General features: G+C 45.5%; 1 protein-coding gene across 17 annotated transcripts in view; it reads left to right on the plus strand.

The window, feature by feature from the left end:
• The window catches only part of FBRSL1 (fibrosin like 1), an 842,282-nt gene that overhangs the window by 283,782 nt on the left and 540,825 nt on the right, over positions 1-17,675 (plus strand). The gene's annotated exons all lie outside the window — the stretch shown is intronic.

Raw genomic sequence — 17,675 nt, forward strand, 5'->3', positions numbered from 1 at the left:
ACTTCCATATTTTTTTTTTTCATTTCAACATTGCAATAAAATGCAATAACAGGCAATCAAAACATCATAGCCACCCAGAAATGGTATCCATAAAAATGTCAGCTCTATGCACAAGCAAGTGAGCCCTCACCCAGTCCCAGATCTCAAAAAATGGAGACGCTACGGGTCTCGGAAAATGTCGCCTTTTTTTGTTGTTGCTAACTTTGGATTTTTTCTTCACCTCTTAAATAAAAAAGAACCTTCGTAATGACCTGAATAATTGCAATGGCAGGTCAGTTTTAGGATTTAGTAAACAACGTTAAAACAAAAAAAAGATAAATTGTGGAATTGAGCAACTTTTCCAGGACGTCCCTCCTAACAGCACCACCAGGAGGTAGTCCTGTATTCCTGACCCTATCAAGGCTAAGAAGAGGTTAAATAACTCCTCCACCACTACCCTCCAATGTTTTTCCTGTCACTATTAGGGACAGACGCGGAAGAGGAGCACGCATGTGCAAAGGTTCTCTGACAAGAGAGAAGCGTACCTGTGCTTGGAGCCTTGCTGATACTCTTTGGAAGAGTCCCTCAGTGTCCGGCCGAGCTGGGGGCTTCCGGTGACAGCCGCATCCCTCTCTAGAGGGCTCTGGGCTTCTGAAGCCATGTCTGGGAGGAGCGCGTGCTCTTGGGCAGGCTTCCGGTGAACCACGCTAGCACCTCAGAGGGTCCCTCGGCGTCTGGTCGAGCTGTGGGCTCCCGGGATTAGCCACATACCTTTTTAGAGGGCTCTGGGAGGGAGTCGGCGGCCAGTCCTGGGTCTCGTGCAGTGATGGTTGGCTTCCGGCAGACAACGCGCACACCCTGGTGAAGGTCTGCTATAGCAGACTGCGTCATTGGTGAGCGCGCCGATGACATGGCTTCCGGAGGTGTGTGCACAGGACAAGGATCATGGGACCGGCGTGCAGCCGGGAATGTGGTGCCGGATATGTGTCAACATTAATTCAAGGAAAAGTGAAACCTTTGTTTGTTTAAAGTAAATTGAGTTGGAATTTTAGTTACAATAAGTTAACACCTAATGGCAGGATAGTTGATACTGACTAGATTAGTTCAAAGACCCCCATTTGTCGTTGTAACTAGAGACTCGTGTTTACCAGTTGAACCAGTAGAGTAGCTGGAGGGGGGCAGAGTGGGCTCACCTGGAGCTATGCCTCTGTAACTGTATCGGCACGTGGAGCATGCCGATACAGTTACCTTCTGCGGCAGAGCAGGGAGAATCGATCTCCCTACTCTGCTGCCCGCTATGGGGCCCCTGAGCAGGCCAGGGGGGCCCGGTGCCAGTAGTGGGCCTCCGGCCGTCACCACACTGATGAGGGAAGGAGCGCTGCGCTCCTTTTCCCATCCCCCTGTCAGCGTCTGGCGTCACTGACGCCGACGCTGACAGTAGGTGCAATGACGTCACCACCCGGCGCCTGCTAAAGAAGATGAGCGGAAGGTTGGAGCACCGCTGGAACAAGGAGGAAAAAGGGTGAGTATTTATTGTTTTTTGGGGGGCTGCCTTATACTTCAGGTGCTGCCTTATACTTCAGGATCTGCCTATAGGGGTGCTGCCTTATACTTCAGAATCTGCCTATAGGGGTGCTGCCTTATACTTCAGGATCTGCCTATAGGGGTGCTGCCTTCAGACTTCCTATGGGGGTACTGCCTTTTACTACTGGGTCTGCCTATGGGTTGCTGCCTTTTACTAGAGTCTGCCTATGGGTTGCTGCCTTTTACTAGTCTGCCTATGGGGTGCTGCCTTATACTACAGGGTCTGCCTATGGGGTGCTGCCTTTTACTAGAGTCTGCCTATGGGGTGCTGCCTTATACTACAGGATCTGCCTATGGGGTGCTGTCTTATACTACAGGGTTTGCCTATGGGGTGCTATCTTATGTTACAGGGTCTGCCTATGAGGGGGCTGTCTTTTGCTATAGAGCACCACACAGTGTATAGAGAGGGTAGATATCCAATAATTGTGATAATATCAATATGTGTGTTTGTTGGTGGAGTATATTGTGCTATAGAGTAGGCCTATGGGGAGTGCATTATACTATATGGAGGCTTATGGAGAGTGCATTATACTATATGGAGTCCTATGGGGAGTGCATTATGCTATATGGAGTCCTATGGGGAGTGCATTATACTATATGGAGACCTATGGGGAGTGCATTATACTATATGGAGTCCTATGGGGAGTGCATTATACTATATGGAGTCCTATGGGGGCGTTCATTATACTATATGGAGTCCTATGGGGGCGTTCATTATACTATATGGAGATCTATATGGGAGTGCATTATACTATATTTAGAGTGATCTGGTGCTTATACTATACGGAGGCCATCTAGTGGGCCATCATACAGTGTAGAGATTACAGTGAAGGGGCCATCATACAGTGTTGGAGCCATTAAACAGTTTTGGGGCTACTAAGGGGTCAGTATACTGTGTGGATGGTACTATACAGTGGGGGGGCATTATACTGTATAGGGGAGCTGTACAGGGGGGGCAGATTTGGGACATTATTAAATGTAAAGTGGGCACTTCTTGTTATAGGGGATCTCGGGTTACTGTGACTATCAAAAGGGGCACACATGGCAATATTACTTTCTAGGGAGCAAAATGTGGGCACTGTTTTTCTAGGGCACTTGCACCCGGCATTACTATATTATAGAGGGGTGCTTTAGAATTTAGAAGGCACAGAGAACCGCACAGCAGGTGCAGTAATAGGGACACATTCGGCAGCAGTGGCCCACATTGCGGTATCAGCAGGATGAGGAGTTTGTGCAGGTTGGGAATAGATGGTGATGGGGCTGGAATATGAGAAGTGAAATATGTCTTTGTTGTATTCTCTGCAGATAAGTCCTGGCTGGAAGAAGTTGTCATGTCGGTCTGGGCCAGATGGAAAAGACGGGAAGAATGAACGATTCCATCAGAGAACGTCAACGGTAAGTCATTATCTAACTGTGCTGTGATCTCTTATATGTTCTGTAGGACTGGTATCTACCACTGACCATATTCCGGTAATATCCTTGTTGGTCGTTATATAGAGATTATCTTCAGTAATAGCGCGGTTATCTGCTGAGGTTCTCCTCCAGTATTAGGGCGCGTCACCGAATTGTAATGAAGGTTACCTGGCTAGGGGCCCACTCAGAAGCTTCGTCCCCCTGAACCAAAACCCTAACTACGCCTGTGAGTTGAACTGAGTGCACTGCAGCTTCCAACAGCCTAAGGGTAAGTTCACACAGGGCGTTTTTGCTGCTTTTTTTTTCTGCAGCAAAACCTGATCTTCTAGGCAGGAAAGAAGCTGCATCAAAAAAGCAGGTTTAGGTGCGTTTTTTGGTGGCCTTTTGGTTGCGTATTTAGGGCGCTAATTTGTCCATGCTAATGTCCTTGAATTTTCAGCAGCAAATAATGATACCTGCTTTTTTACTGCATTCTTTCAACACCCATTCAAGTCAATGGGTGAAAAACGCAGCAAAAACGTTGAAAGAAGTGACATGCTCTGTCGAAAAAATGCAGCAAAGCACAAAATACCGATCACACAAAAAAACCAATGTGTGTGCATGAGATTTGTGACATCTCATAGGCTTTGCTGGTGCTGTAAAAAGCAGCTGAAAATTAGCATAAAAAAAACACAGCAAAAAGACCCTGTGTGAACTTACCCTAAATGCGCTCTTGAATAGTGAGTAACAAGTCCTCTGTTCTCTTGTTCACTGGAGGTTTCGGTGATGGGACCCCCACTAATCTAGTATCAGCTAACCTATCCTGCAGTTAGCTGCTAAATTGTTCTAGTGGTTTAAAATGTTTTTCCGAAATCCAGGTATTGAAGGCCTATATTTAGGATAGGCACTTTTTAAAAAAAAAATTTTTAAATTTTTTTATAGCTGTCTTAAGGTACCGTCACACTGAAAGATATCGCTAGCAATCCATGATCCTGCTGTGCCATCGTTGGTCGGAGCAGAAAGTCCAGAACTTTATTTCATCGCTGGACTCCAGCAGACATCGCTGAATTGGCGTGTGTGACGCCGATTCAGCGATGTCTTCACTGGTAAGCAGGGTAAACATCGGGTTACTAAGCGCAGGGCCGCGCTTAGTAACCCGATGTTTACCCTGGTTACTAGCGTAAATGTAAAAAAAAAAAAAAAAACACTACATACTTACATTCCGGTGTCTGTCCCCGGCACTGTGCTTCTCTGCACTGTGTAAGCGCCGGCCGGAAAGCAGAGCACAGCGGTCACGTCACCGCTGTGCTTTCCGGCTGGCGCTCACAGTCAGTGCAGAGAAGCACAGCGCCGGGGACAGACACCGGTATATAAATATGTAGTGTTTGCTTTTTTTTACGTTTAAGCTGGTAACCAGGGTAACATAGTAACATAGTAACATAGTTAGTAAGGCCGAAAAAAGACATTTGTCCATCCAGTTCAGCCTATATTCCATCATAATAAATCCCCAGATCTACGTCCTTCTACAGAACCTAATAATTGTATGATACAATATTGTTCTGCTCCAGGAAGACATCCAGGCCTCTCTTGAACCCCTCGACTGAGTTCGCCATCACCACCTCCTCAGGCAAGCAATTCCAGATTCTCACTGCCCTAACAGTAAAGAATCCTCTTCTATGTTGGTGGAAAAGCCTTCTCTCCTCCAGACGCAAAGAATGCCCCCTTGTGCCCGTCACCTTCCTTGGTATAAACAGATCCTCAGCGAGATATTTGTATTGTCCCCTTATATACTTATACATGGTTATTAGATCGCCCCTCAGTCGTCTTTTTTCTAGACTAAATAATCCTAATTTCGCTAATCTATCTGGGTATTGTAGTTCTCCCATCCCCTTTATTAATTTTGTTGCCCTCCTTTGTACTCTCTCTAGTTCCATTATATCCTTCCTGAGCACCGGTGCCCAAAACTGGACACAGTACTCCATGTGCGGTCTAACTAGGGATTTGTACAGAGGCAGTATAATGCTCTCATCATGTGTATCCAGACCTCTTTTAATGCACCCCATGATCCTGTTTGCCTTGGCAGCTGCTGCCTGGCACTGGCTGCTCCAGGTAAGTTTATCATTAACTAGGATCCCCAAGTCCTTCTCCCTGTCAGATTTACCCAGTGGTTTCCCGTTCAGTGTGTAATGGTGATATTGATTCCCTCTTCCCATGTGTATAACCTTACATTTATCATTGTTAAACCTCATCTGCCACCTTTCAGCCCAAGTTTCCAACTTATCCAGATCCATCTGTAGCAGAATACTATCTTCTCTTGTATTAACTGCTTTACATAGTTTTGTATCATCTGCAAATATCGATATTTTACTGTGTAAACCTTCTACCAGATCATTAATGAATATGTTGAAGAGAACAGGTCCCAATACTGACCCCTGCGGTACCCCACTTGTCACAGCGACCCAGTTAGAGACTATACCATTTATAACCACCCTCTGCTTTCTATCACTAAGCCAGTTACTAACCCATTTACACACATTTTCCCCCAGACCAAGCATTCTCATTTTGTGTACCAACCTCTTGTGCGGCACGGTATCAAACGCTTTGGAAAAATCGAGATATACCACGTCCAATGACTCACCGTGGTCCAGTCTATAGCTTACCTCTTCATAAAAACTGATTAGATTGGTTTGACAGGAGCGATTTCTCATAAACCCATGCTGATATGGAGTTAAACAGTTATTCTCATTGAGATAATCCAGAATAGCATCCCTCAGAAACCCTTCAAATATTTTACCAACAATAGAGGTTAGACTTACTGGCCTATAATTTCCAGGTTCACTTTTAGAGCCCTTTTTGAATATTGGCACCACATTTGCTATGCGCCAGTCCTGCGGAACAGACCCTGTCGCTATAGAGTCACTAAAAATAAGAAATAATGGTTTATCTATTACATTACTTAGTTCTCTTAGTACTCGTGGGTGTATGCCATTCGGACCCGGAGATTTATCTATTTTAATCTTATTTAGCCGGTTTCGCACCTCTTCTTGGGTTAGATTGGTGACCCTTAATATAGGGGTTTCATTGTTTCTTGGGATTTCACCTAGCATTTCATTTTCCACCGTGAATACCGTGGAGAAGAAGGTGTTTAATATGTTAGCTTTTTCCTCGTCATCTACAACCATTCTTTCCTCACTATTTTTTAAGGGGCCTACATTTTCAGTTTTTATTCTTTTACTATTGATATAGTTGAAGAACAGTTTGGGATTAGTTTTACTCTCCTTAGCAATGTGCTTCTCTGTTTCCTTTTTGGCAGCTTTAATTAGTTTTTTAGATAAAGTATTTTTCTCCCTATAGTTTTTTAGAGCTTCAATGGTGCCATCCTGCTTTAGTAGTGCAAATGCTTTCTTTTTACTGTTAATTGCCTGTCTTACTTCTTTGTTTAGCCACATTGGGTTTTTCCTATTTCTAGTCCTTTTATTCCCACAAGGTATAAACCGCTTACACTGCCTATTTAGGATGTTCTTAAACATTTCCCATTTATTATCTGTATTCTCATTTCTGAGGATATTGTCCCAGTCTACCAGATTAAGGGCATCTCTAAGCTGTTCAAACTTTGCCTTCCTAAAGTTCAATGTTTTTGTGACTCCCTGACAAGTCCCCCTAGTGAAAGACAGGTGAAATTGCACAATATTGTGGTCGCTATTTCCTAAATGCCCAACCACCTGCAGATTTGTTATTCTGTCAGGTCTATTAGATAGTATTAGGTCTAAAAGTGCTGCTCCTCTGGTTGGATTCTGCACCAATTGTGAAAGATAATTTTTCTTGGTTATTAGCAGAAACCTGTTGCCTTTATGGGTTTCACAGGTTTCTGTTTCCCAGTTAATATCCGGGTAGTTAAAGTCCCCCATAACCAGGACCTCATTATGGGTTGCAGCTTCATCTATCTGCTTTAGAAGTAGACTTTCCATGCTTTCTGTTATATTTGGGGGTTTGTAACAGACCCCAATGAGAATTTTGTTACCATTTTTCCCTCCATGAATTTCAACCCATATGGACTCGACATCCTCATTCCCTTCGCTAATATCCTCCCTTAAAGTGGACTTTAGACAAGACTTTACATAGAGACAAACCCCTCCTCCTCTCCGATTTTTACGATCCTTTCTAAACAGACTGTAACCCTGTAAGTTAACTGCCCAGTCATAGCTTTCATCTAACCATGTCTCGGTTATTCCCACTATGTCAAAGTTACCTGTAGATATTTCTGCTTCTAGTTCTTCCATCTTGTTTGTCAGGCTTCTGGCGTTTGCGAGCATGCAGTTTAGAGGATTTTGTTTTGTTCCAATCTCCTCACTGTGGATTGTTTTAGAAATGTTCTTACCTCCCTTCTGAGTATGTTTTCCTGGGTCGTCTTTGTTCGAGTCTGTTTTTCTTCCCGTCCCCCCTTCTTCTAGTTTAACGCCCTCCTGATGAGTGTAGCGAGTCTTCTGGCGAATGTGTGTTTCCCAGGTTTGTTGAGGTGTAGTCCGTCTCTGGCGAGGAGTCCATCATACCAGTAATTCACACCGTGGTCCAGGAATCCAAATCCTTGTTGTCTGCACCATCGTCTTAGCCAGTTGTTTGCATCAAGGATCCTGTTCCATCTCCTGGTGCCATGCCCATCTACTGGAAGGATAGAAGAAAAAACTACCTGTGCATCCAGTTCTTTTACTTTCTTCCCCAACTCTTCAAAGTCCTTGCAGATTGTCGGTAGGTCCTTCCTTGCCGTGTCATTGGTGCCAACATGTATCAGAAGAAATGGGTGGACGTCCTTGGAGCTGAAGAGCTTTGGTATCCTATCGGTCACATCCTTGATCATCGCACCTGGAAGGCAGCATACTTCTCTTGCAGTTATGTCCGGTCTGCAGATGGCTGCTTCTGTGCCTCTCAGTAGTGAGTCTCCCACCACCACCACTCTTCGTTGCTTCTTGGCTGTACTTTTTGCTGTCACTTGTTGCTGTGTGCCCTTTTCTTTTTTGCTTGCTGGTATTGCTTCATTCTTAGGTGTGCCATCTTCATCCTCTACAAAGATTTGATATCGGTTCTTCAGTTGTGTGGTTGGTGATTTCTCCATGGTCTTCTTGCTTCTTTTGGTCACATGCTTCCACTCATCTGCTTTTGGAGGTTCTCTGACACTTTTTGCACCTTCTGTGACCAGTAGAGATGCTTCTGTTCTGTCTAGAAAGTCTTCATTCTCTTTGATGAGTTTCAAAGTTGCTATTCTTTCTTCCAGACCCCGCACCTTTTCTTCTAAAAGGGCCACTAGTCTACACTTCTGACAGGTGAAATTGGATTCTTCTTCTGGTCGATCTGTGAACATGTAGCACATGCTGCAGCTCACCATGTAGGTTGTCACATCTGCCATGTTGCTCCTAGATCCTGCTGACTTGCTGTGTGTTTTCCTTCTTGTGTAATCTACTCAGCCAAGCTCTCTTGCAATAATGTCCTACAGGCAAAAATTCTTCGCTTTTCCCGGAAGGCACCTGGAATATGCAAATTAGCCTTCTCAAGCTTGAATCCCTGGTTTGGTGATGCTTTCGAAGCAGCTGGTCCCGGCTGTACCCAACGATCTTCTAGCTTAGGGAGACTTCGCTTCTCCCAGAAGGCACCTGGAATATGCAAATTAGCCTCCTGAAGCTTGAATCCCTGGTTTGGTGATGCTTTCGAAGCAGCTGGTCCCGGCTGTACCCAACGATCTTCTAGCTTAGGGAGACTTCGCTTCTCCCAGAAGGCACCTGGAATATGCAAATTAGCCTCCTGAAGCTTGAATCCCTGGTTTGGTGATGCTTTCGAAGCAGCTGGTCCCGGCTGTACCCAACGATCTTCTAGCTTAGGGAGACTTCGCTTCTCCCAGAAGGCACCTGGAATATGCAAATTAGCCTCCTGAAGCTTGAATCCCTGGTTTGGTGATGCTTTCGAAGCAGCTGGTCCCGGCTGTACCCAACGATCTTCTAGCTTAGGGAGACTTCGCTTCTCCCAGAAGGCACCTGGAATATGCAAATTAGCCTCCTGAAGCTTGAATCCCTGGTTTGGTTTCCCTGGTCTGGTTACTAAGCGCGGCCCTGCGCTTAGTAACCCGATGTTTACCCTGGTTACCAGGGGACTTCGCATAGTTGGTCGCTGGAGAGCTGTCTGTGTAACAGCTCTCCAGCGACCACACAGCGACGCTGCAGCGGTCGGGATTGTTGTCTAGATCGCTGCAGCGTCGCTAAATGTGACAATACCTTTAGTTAAGGTTATGATCACAGGGGTGTGACTGTAGAAATAATGAACATGTTTTCCTGTGGGAGAGGCGCAAGGAAGTATATGCTTAAGCTGCCCACCCAGCCAAACCAGTTCTCTCCTGCTTTGCATTGATGAGGGGCAAACTCCACGAAATAAGCAAATGGAGTTCCTGGCTTGGCTTTTTATCCTACATCATGTGATAAAGTAAAAGGTTAAATATTGACTTATTGCTGCTTCCAATTGTTGGCACTAGAGTTATAATACTCACTTTCTCTGAAGAGACTTGGGATGCCATAAGACATTTCATTGCAAGCAAGGAATGCATATGATTTTTGATGCAGTTACAGTGCTTTGCGAAAGTATTCGGCCCCTTCGGAACTTTTCAACCTTTTCCCACATATCATGCTTCAAACATAAAGATACCAAATATAAATTTTTGGTGAAGAATCAACAACAAGTGGAACACAATTGTGAAGTTGAATGAAATTTATTGGTTATTTTAAATTTTTGTGGAAATTCTAAAAACTGAAAAGTGGGGCGTGCAATATTATTCGGCCACTTTACTTTCAGTGCAGCAAACTCACTCCAGAGGTTCATTGTGGATCTCTGAATGATCCAATGTTGTCCTAAATGCCTAATGATGATAACTAGAATCCACCTGTGTGTAATCAAGTCTCCGTATAAATGCACCTGCTCTGTGATAGTCTCAGGGTTCTGTTTGAAGCACATAGAGCATCATGAAGACCAAGGAACACAACAGGCAGGTCCGTGATACTGTTGTGGAGAAGTTTAAAGCCAGATTTGGATACAAAATGATTTCCAAACTTTAAATATCCCAAGGAGCACTGTACGAAAGATCATATTGAAATGAAAGGAGTATCATGCCACTGCAAATCTACCAAGACCCGGCCGTCCCTCTAAACTTTCATCTCAAACAAGGAGAAGACTGATCAGAGATGCAGCCAAGAGGCCCATGATCACTCTGGATGAACTGCAGAAATCTACAGCTAAGGTGGGACAGTCTGTCCATAGGACAGCAATCAGTTGTACACTGCACAAATCTGGCCTTTATGGAAGAGTGGCAAGAAGAAAGCCATTTCTCAAACATATCCATAAAAAGTTGTTTAAAGTTTGCAACAAGCCACCTGGGAGACACACCAAACATGTGGAAGAAGGTGCTCTGGTCAGATGAAACCAAAATCAAACTTTTTGGCAACATTGCTAAATGATATATTTGGCGTAAAGGTAACACAGCTCATCACCCTGAACACACCATCCCCACTGTCAAACATGGTGGTGGAAGCATCATGATTTGGGCTTGCTTTTCTTCAGCAGGGATAGGGAAGATGGTTGAAATTGATAGGAAGATTGATGGAGCCAAATACAGGACCATTCTTGAAGAAAACCTGTTGGAGTCTGCAAAAGACCTGAGAAAGGGACAGAGATGTGTCTTCCAACAAGATAATGATCCCAAACATAAAGCAAAATCTACAATGGAGTGGTTCACAAATAAACGTATCCAGGAATTAGAATGGCCAAGTCAAAGTCCAGACCTCAGTCCAATCGAGAATCTGTGGAAAGAGCTGAAAACTGCTGTTCACAAACGATCTCCATCAAACCTCGCTGAGCTCGAGCTGTTTGCCAAGGAAGAATGGCCAAGAATTTCAGTCTCTCGATGTACAAAACTGATAGAGACATACCCCAAGCGACTTGCAGCTGTAATCACAGTAAAAGGTGGTGCAACAAAGTATTAAGTTATAGTGGCCGAATAATATTGCATGCCCCACTTTTCAGTTTTTGAATTTCCACAAACATTTTAAATAACCAATAAATTTTGTTCGCCTTCACAATTGCGTTCTACTTGTTGTTGATTCTTCACCAAAAATTTACATTTGTTATCTTTGTTTGAAGCATGATATGTGAGAAAAGGTTGAAAAGTTCCGAGGGGTCGAATACTTTCTCGCAAGGCGCTGTATATTTATTTCACATAAAATGACTGTAAAAACCACAAAGGAAACCTCAGCATATTGTGGTAAAACAGTATGCAGTTTCAACCATGCCAACATTTTTCCCTTAAAGGGGTATATCCACATCATACATTTAAGGTATTGTTAGATAGCGCTCACTAACGTATTGGGGAATACTCGCTTGGCAGCAGGATAAACTGACAGGCACGTTTTTTTCACATAAATAGTCCATGTGGTTTATTATCCACTCAGCATAAACCACGGAAGGCCATGTTCCACATCACAGACCTCACACAATACTTAGCACTTCACAGTATACGGCAGTGGTCCCCAACTCCAGGCCTCGAGGGCCGCCAACAGTGCAGGTTTTCAGGATTTCCTTAGTATTGAACAGGGGTTGGAATCATCACCTGTGCAGATGATCACATTACCACCGATGCAATACTAAAGAAATCCTGAAAACCTGCACTGTTGGCGGCCCTCGAGGCCTGGAGTTGGGGACCCCTGGTATACGGCTTTGAAGCACAGTCAGTAAACATGCAGGACCTTACTTTGTCCAGTTGTCCTGGGTGACTGCATGCCGCACAGTTCAGTAACTGACCTTCATTAAGGCACATAGTCCTTTCCCCATACCCAGGGTTACCTCGTAGGAGCTCCTGCTCCACAGGCTGACTTCTCGTCAGTCCATGGTCCTCACCACAGGTGACCTGTCCGGGTGATATTCAGGATGTCCGTCGCCCGGCTGGGACCATCCAACACCCCAGGCCACCAGTCCCACCACGTGCTCTTCAGGGAGTCAACACTCCCAACACTTAGGCTTAAAGGACCTTCCAGCACAGAACCACCTAGGTCCACACTCAGAGAGCATACAGGAACCTACCGGAACATGTGACCCACACTCTGGTCACATTATGTACCTGTAACCAATCCCACAGGTGAGGTATGGATCACATGGGCTGGTCACTTGATCCTGACATCATTGCAGGTCCTCAAACACCCGCACTGCCGAATAGGAAAAAGGGGTACAGTGAGCACCCTCACCCAGTGGTGAGGTATGTGGGTAGCCAGACCCTCCCATCTCTCATAGCTACCCGCAACCCGGACCCAGATTCACTAAACAACATCTTAGTGATAATGTGCACCAAAGACCAAATACTCCAGGTTGCATTGTAGGGAGCATCTCCCCATATCAAGGGAGACTTACAGCGCAGAAGACCTCCTCCTCTGCGACACATACCGGCCTTTCACCACAATGCCGGACACTGTCTCACTATCCCCATTACTCCTCCATGCATGTCCTGGGGAGCACATACAGCGCCCCCTGGCTATAACAGGGGTCACTGCATCACAGTATGAATATTCATAGGATGTGCACCACTGGGCGTGGACTGGTGGCTCAGTAGTTAGCACTATTCCTTTGCAGTTCTGGGATCCTAGGTTCAAATCCTACCATGGACAACATCTACAAAGCGTTTATATGTTCTCACCATGTCTATATGGGTTTCCTCCGATGCTCCAAAACAATGTAGATTGTGAGCCCCAATGGGGACAGAGATGCCAATGTTTATAAATCGCCTTGGAATTAATGGCGCTATGTAAGCGAGTAAAAATAAACTTCCAGTCTGTGTTTGACATCGAAGAGTTTTCTGTTGCAGCACATCATTAGTGCTGTATATAAATGGGGCCATCTGACTGTTGTTCAGTAGAGAAGGGGGGTGCCTTACTTAACACATCCAATGCATAGAAACAAAGGAACCCGGTACAGCTTAGCTTTTAAAATGAGAAATTTGCAAGGCATGGTCATATGCTGTACTCGTGCCATGCCAACAAGTTTTCCACTACGTTGTTATCATAGATGGAATCAGAGGCGTGCTCCTCCTCACCTGGATTCCATTACTCTTCTCTCTGTCCCATTACACTCAGAATGTTCTTGCCTTTCTGCCTCCTGGAAAACAATAATGTTTTCCATTGCACTTGCGTACAGGACATGCTCTGTTTGTGATTAAAGTTACATTGCAATGGCTCTCATTTGGCACATGTGAAGCAACATCTGCAAGCAAAACTGGAGCAGAACCCCCCCACTGATATCATGCTGCAGATTCTCACCTGGCAGCACATCGGCTCTGCACGTGCCGCCATTACAAGCTGGTCTCTAGTTCTGTCTGCAGTACATGTAACATCTGGACACCGCAAAGGTTTTATTTTTACAGAATGTCACACTAACATCTCGTGTGAATACCACCTTAGGAAAGTAACAGCCAGGAAGTCTCTGCAAAGCCCAGCTCTATAGTATCCAGAGTACAGTGCAGCGGTGTAGAAGCAGCACTTACATCATTATATCCTACCCAGTTAGCAGAAACCTGACCTGTCAGCTTGATTCTCTGGTGATGAAGGAGGTGTCAGAAACTAAATTGGCTTTGATTCACACTAATATTTCCGAACACATACTTAAACAAGTACAGCTGAGTGCATACTTCTTATTTTACTAATGTTCTAGCTATGATTTTTACCTCGTATTTTCAGCATCTTTTTGTAGTTTGTATACCAGAAAAAAAACTAAAGATTTTTTGTTTGCTTTTTTTTGTAATTGTGGCTTGATAACCACTAAAGCTGATTAGGCCCCTCTTTCTGCTGTGACAGGTTACACAGATGTTCAAGGCTTAGGCGCACAACTGTATAAGGCTATGTGCCCACGTTGTGGATTCGTGTGCTGATTTTTCCGCACCGTTTTTGAAAAATCCGCAGGAAAAATGCACTGAGTTTTACATTAGGATTATCCGCTGATTTTCTGCATTTTTGTGCGTATTTCACCTACGGTTTTACACCTGCGGATTTCTATTGAGGAGCAGGTGTAAAACGTTGCAGAATCCGCACAAAGAATTGATATGCTGCGGGCACAGCGGATTTGGTTTTTACATGGTACTGTAAACCTGATGGAAAACTGCTGCGAGTCCGTAGTGGCCAATCCGCTGCGGACCCACAGGCAAATAATCCGCACCGTGTGCACATAGCCTAACAGCCTCATTTTGTATATGGCCATAATAGGGCTTCCATACAAGTGCATGAGGCCTCTTTTCTGCCTTCATATGGCTCTTATTCCATACAGAAGTGCATATATCCAACAGAAAACACATTGTGTTATTCTTCATTAAATGCCTCCTAGGTCATAGCAACGTCTAGGTGTTTGTGGTGGTGGAGCATATCTCTATTGCCTCAGTGTAAACAAATTCTTTAAAGGCTCATTCTCATCTTGTTAAGTCTTCTTAAAAAGATGAGTAAGGGTACCGTCTCACAGTGGCACTTTGGTCGCTACGACGGCACGATCCGTGATGCTCCAGCGTCGCTCTATTATCGCTCCAGCATCGTAGACTGCGGTCACACTTCGCAATGCACGGCGCTGGAGCGATAATTTCAGGACGCATTTGCGATGTTGAAGTCGTACGGGACAGTCGTACGGGCATGTCACACAGGAGGTGCTCTCACAATTCAGAGCACATTTTGCATAATCTATGCGTGACGTTCACGAGGGGCGTGTTGTGCTGCTAGCTAACTACACCTGTAATGTGCTGATTGGCCGTTGGTTACTGTGCGCGCATTGGTTGGAAAAATTGTCACCTGAGCGCTATTGTTCCCAACGCCACCTCAGCTTTCAAAAGAATACAGCGCTCGAGAGCCACGGTTTTATCGGCCGGGAACAATAGTACCACGTCTGTCGAATGAGCGCGCACAGTAGTGTACCGCCCAATCAGCACACAGGAGGTGGAGAATTTGGCGCTCCTACGTATCAAGCTCCTCCACCCATTACATCGTATACAATATCGTGCACAGCTTTGTTACACCATGCGATCATGCCGCCACAGCGGGACACTTGATGACGAAAGAAAGTTTCAAACGATCTGCTACGACGTACGATTCTCAGCGGGGTCCCTGATCGCAGTAGCGTGTCAGACACAGCGAGATCGTAAGTATATCGCTGGAACGTCACGGATCGTGCCGCCGTAGTGACCAAAGTGCCACTGTGAGACGGTACCCTAACTTTGCAACCTGCTAGGTAAGGAGTAGGGATGAGCAGATCTGTGGAAGTTTGGCTTTTGGGGTTTTGGTATCTGAAGGAACTTTAGTCCTGATCTCTCTCTCCTCCCTGGACTCCGGAACTTTAAAACAGACTTCCAGGAAAAGTCCATATTTGGATTTTAGCACCGGACCTAACCCCGAACTTTACAGTTCGGGTTCGCCCATATCTCGCAAGGAGCTCAACACCCAAGGCTGGCTTGATCACGTGATTCATCCAATTTCAGTGCCCAATGCTACTCTGATTCCAAAGAGTCAAACCTGCTTTTGCTTGCAGCATGGGAAAGCACAGCATTCTGGCCAAGCAACACAACCATGCCACCAGCCTGATCGGGGGTGGGCACATGGATCTTTATTTTAAACACGATTATTCATATCTTCTCTACAGCAAACGCTGCTGCAGGGAAGATATGAATCGCGGCTTCAGCACCAGATGCAGGGGACAGCGCTAAACTTTAGCGCTGTCTCCTGCACGGTGCGTGTGGTACCCAGTGGGCACACGGGCGGCACAAGTGTGCCACACTGATGTGCCACAGAAACGCACCGGCACACGGACACGGATAATTCCGGTACCGATTTTTCCGGTACCGGAATTATCTGGACGTGTGAGACTGCCATAACACATTGCAGTAAGGGCTGTATGTGAGTATACAAAACTTACTAACATTAGTAACAATAACATTGAAAAATATATACAACATTGACCTATAGGAGCCTACAATCTATAAAATCAGATGAAGAGTAAAGTATACACATTAAAGTATACAAAGGGCTCATTTCTGCACACCACACCCTTGTCTATACCAGAGTTGGTAAGCCAAAATTCTGATTCCTCAATTGCCCTGACTTCTGACTCCGACCCCACAGCCCGACCTCACTAATGAGCCTGTAATTAAAGTGCAGCAAAGATTCATCTCCGTTAAAAACTGAGATCCTTAGATCAGAAACAGATCAGACATTTATAGGACACTAGATGGTGGCCCGATTCTAACGCATCGGGTATTCTAGAATATGCATGTCCACGTAGTATATTGCCCAGCCACGTAGTATATTGCCCAGCCCAGAGCCACGTAGTATATTGCCCAGTGACGTAGTATATTGCCCAGTCACGTAGTATATTGCCCATCCACGTAGTATATTGCCCAGCACAGAGCCACATAGTATATTGCCCAGCACAGAGCCACGTAGTATATTGCCCAGCCGCGTAGTATATTGCCCAGCCACATAGTATATCGCCCAGCCACGTAGTATATTGCCCAGCCACATAGTATATAGCAGAGCCACGTAGTATATTGCCCAGCACAGAGGCACGTAGTATAGAGACTTAAAAAAAAAAAAAAAAAATCACCTATAGCCCGTTGAAGTCCTGCTATACTTACCATCCGCCACCTTTCTCGCTCCTCTCCACGCTCCCGGGACCGCTCCATTGCAAGCTGCAGCTTGCGGTCCCGTCCCAGGGCTGGTGTGAGCAGGACCTATGATGACATCGCGGTCACATGACCGTGACGTCACGGCATGTCCTTGTCCCACACCAGCCCTGGGACGGGAGCGGAACCTGCCGCTTGCAATGGAGCGGTCCCGGGAGCGTGGAGAGGTGCGAGAAAGGCGGCGGAGGGTGAGTATAGCAGGTTTTTTGTTTTTTTTTAATTATTTTTAACATGACATTTTTACTATTGATGCCGTAAAAGGTTGGGGACACAGGGTTAATAGCGGCGGTAACGGAATGCGTTACCGCTGGCATTAACCCTGTGTTAGCGGTGACCGGAGGGGAGTATGGAGCGTGAGGGGAGCGGAGCGCTGGGGACACAGTGCGGGGAGCGGAGCGGCAGGGACACAGACTACGGGGAGCGGAGCGCCGGGGACAGTGACTGCGGGGAGCGGGCGCCGGCCACTTACTGCGGGGAGTATGGAGCGGCCATTTTCTTCCGGACTGTGCCCGTCGCTGATTGGTCGTGGCTGTTTTGCGGCGACCAATCAGTGACTTGGATTTCCATGATAGACAGAGGCCAGGACCAATGAATATCCGTGACAGAAGGACAGACAGACGGAAGTACCCCTTAGACTTTTATGTATATAGATTTCATAACTTTCCCAAATTGTTAGGAAAACATCTACAGCACATCCTGTATTGTACTACTGTACCCAATTTACTGTATATATTTAAGGGTCGGAGTCTGTTCATTTTTTACTGACTCCGACATCATCAAAATGGCCTCTGCCCTGGTCTGTACAATGAGGTGATATGGGGGATCCAATGGCATATGAGTAAATGAGTACAGTAATGAGTGTTCTTAGGCTATGTGCACACGCTGCGGATTACTCTGCGGATTTTTCTAGACTAATTTTTGTAAATCCGCAGGTAAACCGTACTGCGAATTACTTGTGGCATTACCATAATTTTTTTTCCAATTTTGTGCGGAT

This window comes from Ranitomeya imitator, chromosome 1 (genome assembly GCF_032444005.1).
Source record: "Ranitomeya imitator isolate aRanImi1 chromosome 1, aRanImi1.pri, whole genome shotgun sequence".
Taxonomy (NCBI): Eukaryota; Metazoa; Chordata; class Amphibia; order Anura; family Dendrobatidae; genus Ranitomeya; species Ranitomeya imitator.